This window comes from Passer domesticus, chromosome 12 (assembly GCF_036417665.1).
Source record: "Passer domesticus isolate bPasDom1 chromosome 12, bPasDom1.hap1, whole genome shotgun sequence".
NCBI lineage: Eukaryota > Metazoa > Chordata > Aves > Passeriformes > Passeridae > Passer > Passer domesticus.
The window spans coordinates 18,876,342-18,883,076 of NC_087485.1; the positions used below are offsets into that span (position 1 = coordinate 18,876,342).

At 47.6% G+C, this 6,735-nt stretch overlaps 1 long non-coding RNA gene across 2 annotated transcripts; it reads right to left on the bottom strand.

Moving 5' to 3' along the window:
* Nucleotides 1–2,206: 2,206 nt before the first annotated feature.
* LOC135279626 (uncharacterized) lies at nucleotides 2,207–6,138 on the bottom strand. Of its 2 annotated transcripts, none has more exons than XR_010346856.1 (3): nucleotides 4,803–6,138; nucleotides 4,380–4,622; nucleotides 2,207–2,703 (listed from the first exon to the last, which is right to left on the bottom strand). It is a non-coding gene; the product is annotated as an uncharacterized LOC135279626 (long non-coding RNA). The 2 variants fall into 2 exon arrangements; XR_010346855.1 differs by having other exon boundaries at nucleotides 2,207–2,395; nucleotides 2,552–4,622.
* Nucleotides 6,139–6,735: the final 597 nt, after the last annotated feature.

The following is a 6,735-nucleotide window of genomic DNA, read 5'->3' on the forward strand; positions in this document are numbered from 1 at the left end:
GCTGACGCCTCTGAGGGCAGAGGGGCCCTGCAGAGAGACCCAGCCCAGGGGAGAGAAGGGCAATCCCCAGCCATGGCAGGCTCAGCTCAGGCCAGTGCTGGCTCTGCCCTGGCACGGGCAGCCCTGGCTGGGGGCACTGGGCAGTGAGAGGCTGGAGAGCAGCTGCAGAGGGCCCTGGGGCTCCTGGCAGTGCCAGCCGGGGCTGAGCCAGCGGTGCCCTGGCAGCCAGAGGGACATCCCTGTCCCGGGGCAGCGGGCCCGGCCCTGCCAGGCCAGGGGGGATTGTCCTGCTCTGCTCCGGGCTGGCCCGGCCTCGCCGTCAGTGCTGGGGCAGCCTGGGCTCCGAGCATGGGGCAGGCATGAAGCCATTGGAGAGTGCCCAGAGGAGGCCACGGGATGGGGAAGGGTCTGCAGGGGAAGCCTCAGTGGGGAGCAGCCGAGGGCACTTGGTGTGTTCGGCCTGGAGGAGACTGAGGCCAGACCTCACTGGGGTCTTCAACATCCTCACAACGGGGCAGCTCTGATCTCTTCTGGAGCTGTGCCAGGGCAGGGTCAGGCTGGATATCAGGAGAAGTTCTTTCCCCAGAGGGTGCTGGCACTGCCAGGGAATGGGCACAGCCCCGAGGCTGCCGGAGCGCCAGGAGTGTTTGGGCAACACTCCCAGGGATGCCCAGGGGGGATTGTTGGGGTGTCTGTGCAGGGCCAGGAGTTGGACTGGATGGTTCTGATGGGTCCCTCCCAGCTCAGCACAGTCTCTGATTCCATGGCTCTATGATAAAATGCCCATAGTGGTTTCACCCCAAGGTTTCATCCCCCAAGGCCCTTGCAGGGCTCGCTCTCCTCCAGTGGAATCAGGCGAGGGGAGGGGAAAAGTGAGAAAACTCCTGTGGTGAGATAAAGACAACTGGGAAAGCAAAAGCTGTGCACATGAGGAAAGCAAAACAAGGAATTAATTCCCATGGGCAGGCAGGTGTTCAGCACCTCCAGGAGAGCAGGGCCACAGCTCCTGGCAGGGTGACTTGGGAAGACGAACTCCATCACTCAAAACATGCTCCCTTCCTCCTTCTTCCCCCTTCATATGCTGATGCCATAAGACATGGGATGCCCCTGTGGTCAGCTGGGGTCATCTGTCCAGGCTCTGCCCCACTCAACCTCCCAGGCACCCCCAACTTCCTTGTCAGCATGGCAGTACAAAGAGTAGAAGAGGTCTCTGTGTAACCTCAGCCATAATAAAACCAAAAGCATTTTATTATTATCAACTCTGTGTTCAGCACAAATTCAAAACATAGCCCTGTACTGCGAAAAAAAATTAACTCTACCCCAGCTAAAACCAGCACAATGTCTTACTAAAAAAATATAATTTCATACTTTGGAAACTGAGTTTTACATATATATATATATATATATATATATATATATATATATATATATATATAACTTCATACTGTGGACAAATCTCTAGTATTTTAAGGGTGACATCTTTCAAAAATGTTTATTATTCAGAGAACCCCCAGTGAAACCACCGACTCTCCCGTTACCTGCCGTGGTAACGAGACGGACCGCCCTGATGGCATCCAAAAGCACCATGGCGTGTGTAAACCGCGAAGCAGGGATGTTCAGAATGCCTTTTCAGGACCGTTTGGCAGCTCCCGGGCAGGGAAGGACCAGACGGGCCCCACACGCGGGTGGTGAATTCTCGGTGCGGTACCGCCATCTCTCGGTCCCGCTCCGCACAGCAGCGCAGCGGCCCCGCATCCCGCGCTCCGCATCCTGCACTCTGCTTCCCGAGCTCCGCATCTCACGCTCTGCATCCCGCGCTCTGCATCCCGCACTCCGCATCCTGCGTTCTGCTTCCCGAGCTCCGCATCTCACGCTCTGCATCCCGTGCTCTGCATCCTCCACTCTGCATCCCGCGTTCCGCATCCCGCACTCTGCATCCCGCGTTCCGCATCCCGCACTCTGCATCCCGCACTCTGCATCCCGCGCTCCGCATCCCGCGCTCCGCATCCTGCACTCTACATCCCGCATTCCGCATCCCACACTCGGCATTCCCGCACTCCCGCTCCGCACCCTGCACCCCGCGCTCCCGCAGTCCCGCGCTCGGCGCTCCCGAGCTCCCCCGCCTCGCTGGATGCGGTTCCCCCGGCTGCTCCCGGAGGGAGGCGTTTCCCCGCAGGAATTGCCCTGCCCTGCCGGGCACGGCTGGGCCCGCGGCTCCAGCCCTGCTCGCACTGTTCTCACCCTGCTCCACACCGGGAGCTGCTTCCCAGGGCAAAGCCTGCGGACACCCGGCAGGTCTGTAACAGGAATATTTTATAATCCCCCATCCCTCCGAGGGGGAAAGTAGAGAATAATCTGCAGAACTTCTCTGCGTGAGTTTTCAAACCTGTAAAACCTGTGATAGATAAAGAGTATTTAAAACACAGTCCTACTTCCTAGCCAAGACATGTTTACCTATCACGGATCTAATTGACAGCTGTACTTTTGAGTAGAGAAGAAGTGGTGCAAGAGCTGGGGTTGGGCGTGTGGAGTCCCAGTCCCAGTGACTCACCAGAGAACCGTGCAGAGGTTCAGTTTCTCAGCACTGCCACACGGAACTGCTCTGCCACAAGTGTCAGGAGTGGCAAGGATCTGTACAGTGAATTCAAAGTCCTGGAGTGCTGAACTCTGCCCAAGGTCCACCAATATCCATGTCTCCTAAACCTGGACATGCCAAAATATTTTTTTATCTAATGAATCAAAAGTCATTATGAGGACTCTATGAACCACACGGTTACTAGAACCAAACAATTATTCCATACAGATATTAATTCCGATAGACAAGCAATACAACACAGACAGAATTAGCAGTGGGAGCCTTAACCAAAGTAAGCACCACCTGTGATTGCTCTCCTGACCACCAAAAAAGCCTTAAAAAGTATTCTGCAAAGACAAGCCCAGGCACAAAAATGACAACATGGATATAATGGAGACATTGATCTTACAGTATGTGACATTTTCCACACACAAATCACCTCGTGGCCCAAAGGAAATGGGTAACTGCTGTTCTCTGTTCTGTATAAGACCAGCATTACTCTTCCCCTTGCAAGTTTCCTCCACTGTTGCATGTGCCAGGTATCCATTTCTTTTCCCCCTCATGTTGTCGAACTTATTTACCAAGCAAAGTTAAATTCAGAGCAGTTTCTTCCTGCCTGTGCTTAGCATAAAGTTTGCTCTCTCTGTGCCACATTTGAAGAGGAGTGTGTATCCGAACATCACAGTCTGGGAACAAAGATTACCTCTCCTTGCAAAACATCCCAGCCTTGAAAATGCAGGACACATGTTATCAGAAATACTTACAGATGTAGGCATAGACCAGCAGCTCAGGTATTTCTGGGCTAGTGCAGTGACACAGTCCCCTGACCTCCGGCTGTGCTTTTGCCCCACAGCTGCTCCAATCCCTCTGAAGTGCTCTCAGTGAGCCCTACTCCACCCAATTCCCCACAGTGAGATACAGCCAGGTTTGTCCCAGAGCTAAAAACAAAAGCTGATGACTGTGAAGCCCTCTGTAAATCTGGGCCCATTTTTGTCTTCGAAACCAGGAACTGGATTCGAAATAGGATTTGAATGTTTGATCCCTTTTTTATCGTCCATCCTCAGGAAAATCCATTCTACTATTTTCTATGTGGCCATGGAAGTATTTTGTTCCATTACCGGAAGAAGAAAGCAGGATTCAAGACTGTAGTTTTGTTTGCTTTTGTGTAATAAGTTAGTACAATGGATTTAAATGGAAGTGGAATTATATATGAAAATTTTTTATCATGCCAGAAAATTTCAATTAGGGTAAATTAGCCACTTGGTCCTTTCTGATAAATTAATCATAGAGATTATCTATTAAATGTGGTACTTAACCTTTCTGGCACAAGGGCCTGAGGCAGTAGTATTTAGGCTCTCCACATTAATTTGGAAATATTAATTTCTAGGCAGCTGTCTTCCAAAATGGAATCTTCACGTGTCTTTTTTTAAAGTAGGTCATTGTGCAGCTGTTGTTAAAGAGGCTGGCATTTGTGGAATGGTAAATCCACCATTGTACCCTATCAGCCACAAAATTGACGTCCATCAATTATAGAATATCCCTTACTGAAGGGCCCATTTTCAGCCCCAAAGGATGTCATCCCTCACTGTGGTGGCCTTTGGCCTTTTCTGGAATGGGAATGTGTTTCAGTGGGTTATCCTGCAGGAGCTGAAGCACCACTGTGTTCACACTCTCTGCCTTCCGTGAGATAAGGGCTTGCCTTGACTTCATGTTATTGCTTTAATCTACATTAGAGCTGCCTTAAAATCATCCTGAGGGAAATGGGTGTGACAGCTCTCAGGTGCCAAAGGAACAGCTGGCTCACCTGCTGAACACGCAGGCCAAACCTTCCTTGTACCTCCAAATGAAATCAGTTGGTGCTGTCACTGGGGACAGGCCTCGCTGTCCCTGTGCTGCTCAGCTGCTGCACAGCTTATGGAGAGACAAACCTTGTCCTGTGCTCCTTCAGAATCAGAATCAGGACCTTGGCCTGCTTATCTTCCTCAGATGTCATAAAATTTGCATAGTCTGCTGCAGGAATAGTTTGAATTCTAGAACTCTCTGCATTCTAGAGAAAAAAAGAGAGGAAGTAAGAAAGTGCTGGAACCAAAGGATTCTATGAAAAGGAGTCTATAAGGAAAAAAAAATGAATGGCAGACAATTTATACAATTTAATGTTAATGAAATGAGAAAGAATATCTCAAAATCTTAGAATAAAATGTTACAAAAGAAAGACAATGGAATATACATTATGTGAGCAGCAGGCACATTAGTAATGGGTAAACAAATCAGTGTCCTAGAAGATAGATTTGGTAGCCAGGCTACCAAACCTGTGACTGTGATGTCACAGTCAATTTGTTCCTACTGTTAACTAGAATCAATAGATTATCAATCACCTTACTGATTACCTGAACCTATAAGTTCCTGCACTGATACAATTAAGCATAAGAATGCTTGTAGGCTTGGAATGTAAAGTTAACAAAATCCTGCTTACTTTGGGATTGGGTCAGATAAACTTGAAGATTTTTGAGGTTTAAGATATGGAGGATTTTGAGATAATTCAAAAAGGACTATGATAAAGACAGGGAAAGGGAAACAAAATTGAGACCTGTGTCTCAGTCAAAAATGAATGAATTGAAATTCATCCTTGGACTGAGATACAGTTGAGCAGCTGTGTTGCACAAGGCCATGGGATTCATATTTTGTGTGAAAAGGGAAAGAACTATTTCAATAATAACAATTCTTGTGATCAGAGCAGTAAGAAGCTAATAGTAGGTCTTGTAACCTGACTGTGAAATCCTGAACATGAAGAGAGTAACAGCTCAGACACCATCCAAATTTTACACGGCAGGATGGGAATTGCTGGTTTTGAAATAATAAAGGTGAAAAAGTTGGTGCAAAATTGAGACATTATCATCAATTAAAAAAGGATAGCTGGGAGGACCTGCAGGAGAAGGGACTGTTAGTGCGTAAACATGGCAGGCCTTTGGCTGATCAGTAGAAAGAGATGAAGGTGCTCTGAGAACAATGTCTACTGCTAATAACAGCAGAAAAGGTTGGGAAAATGTGTGTATGAGATCTCTGGATTTGATAGGGATGTGGTAAGAACACTTTAATGAATTCTGCTTCCCTTGATTTGAGAGAAATCTGACAGGTGACTCAGGCCTGTTTCATGGCTGAATATCAAATGCTGTCAGTAAGATTAACATTTTTAAAAAGGGTATTTTCTCTGACCGTATGACTAATAGGAGATATTTATTAAGCCAAAGAACTTTACATCACAGGTTACAACTGGGTTACATTTTCTGACTGAACAGGAGTCTGTGATTATTCAGGGTTGTATCCTAAAGGTCTTGGACAGGAAGGAAAATGTGTAAAGGTGACATGGCACTGTGCATGATATGTCATGTTAAAGACTTACTGGGCACTTGTGTTCTCCTCTCTGGAATCAACTCCAAAGTTTAATTTTTGCCATTTTATTTTCCTGCCTTAGATGAAGGCTTGCAGGGAACCACATGCAGTGAAAAATGGCCAGATAGATTTGGGTGCATGAAAGAAGCAGCTCTGTCTTGATGAAGTTGTCCAAACCTATGACTGGAAAGGCTGAGAGTGGCCTCCAAAAATGTAAAAAAAACCCTGAGAATATGTCAAGTGATTAATATTTATTTTGCTGAAGAAAATTGTTTTCATCTATTAAAAAGTGATTTTAAGTCTGAAAAAGCAAACCTTAGAAACAAGCAAGAGTGAGGTATGGAAGGACTTTTGCTAAGGATCAATTATGAATGCTTTTTGTTTTGCAACAAGGACAAGATGCTGGTTCTGCAGCTTAAGATTTGGGCTGTGATTTTAGTGCTCTGAGTCAAGTTCATGCTCTGTGACTCTGATTTGGGCCCAGATCCATAAAGGGGCTTAGGTACTTAAAACATGATTTCACTGGGATTTGCTCCCCTAAGCTGCATAATGCAATCTCTGGAATTTGACAAACTCCTTTATACACCCATGTTTAAACAACATCCTGCTTTATGCCCAGAACAGCTTTTGCCCCCAAGGATGGCACAGCTGCTGCTCTGCCTGCCCTGGCCTGCCTAGAGCTCAGCCAGGTGGGATGGACGGGGATGAGGGCAAGGGGGACACGGGTAGGGGTCTGGGATGCAGGGACACGGACAGGGGTCTGGCACCAG